The sequence below is a fragment of the Molossus molossus genome, unplaced genomic scaffold, assembly GCF_014108415.1.
Source record: "Molossus molossus isolate mMolMol1 unplaced genomic scaffold, mMolMol1.p scaffold_m16_p_1, whole genome shotgun sequence".
Classification (NCBI taxonomy): Eukaryota; Metazoa; Chordata; class Mammalia; order Chiroptera; family Molossidae; genus Molossus; species Molossus molossus.
Window position 1 is genome coordinate 104,857,102 of NW_023425344.1, and position 1,082 is coordinate 104,858,183.

Sequence of the window (1,082 nt, forward strand, 5' to 3'; positions counted from 1 at the left end):
CTAGATATCAAGTCCTATCTATTCTTCCCCATGAATATATCTTAAAGCACCATTTTCTCCATTCTCACTGTCACCACCCTGATTAACCCTAAGAATCCACCACTCATTCTTGCCTAAAATATGCCATGGCCTACTAATTGCCTTTACTTTTTCTAACCTTCCTTCCCACAGATCCCTTCTCCATGCTATACAGCCAGAGTAATCTTTCTGAACTGCAAACTTAATCATCATTCTCCTGCTTAAAACCCTCTGGAGTCTTCCCCATTGCTTTTAGGATAGAACCCGATCTGATAAGTTCCTCCATGAGGATCCCTGCTGAGTCCACCAGTCATTTTCATCTTCACCTTATATTATAGCCCTAATGAAATTCTTCCAGTGCATTGAAAGTAACTTGCACTCTCTCTCCCCTGGGCCTTTGTACAGAAAGTATCCTTTACTAAGACTTGTCATCTCTGTACTTCCCAACTCCATCCTTTAAGTCTCAGCTTTGTTTGTTTATTTAAATTTATTTTTATTTTTTATTTATTTATTTTTAATTAATTAATTTATCAAGTCTCATTTTTGGCATCACTTTCTCCCAGAAGCCCTCCTGAGTTCCCTAGACCAGCAGTGATGTGATGCATAACTCTTGCTCTTTTCGGTCTGTAACACTTATCACCTGTTACTATAATTGCTTGTTTAATTGTTGCTTCCCCACCGGACTGCACGACTTGCCTAACCTACTGCTGAATGCCTAATGCAGGCTTTTAGGGCCTGGCACATAGGAGATACTCCATAAATATTTGATGGATAAATGACCATCATTTTAAAGAGACAGAATGGCTCCCAGACAGGGCTAATGTCACCATGATATGATTAAATGTATTGACATATCTAAATAAAGAATGTATCAATCATTAAAAGGAGCTGGTCAGTTAGGAAACATAGAACAAGGTGAGTCACTAAAGTAAATGCTAGAATGCCTATCCAAGCATATCCAGGGATGAAGAAGTATTAGCTAATGGACTTCAAATGTTGTGGTCCCATTAGTTAAGAACATCCCTTTTATGAAATAGACATATCCAGCTCTTTTAGCCAAATGC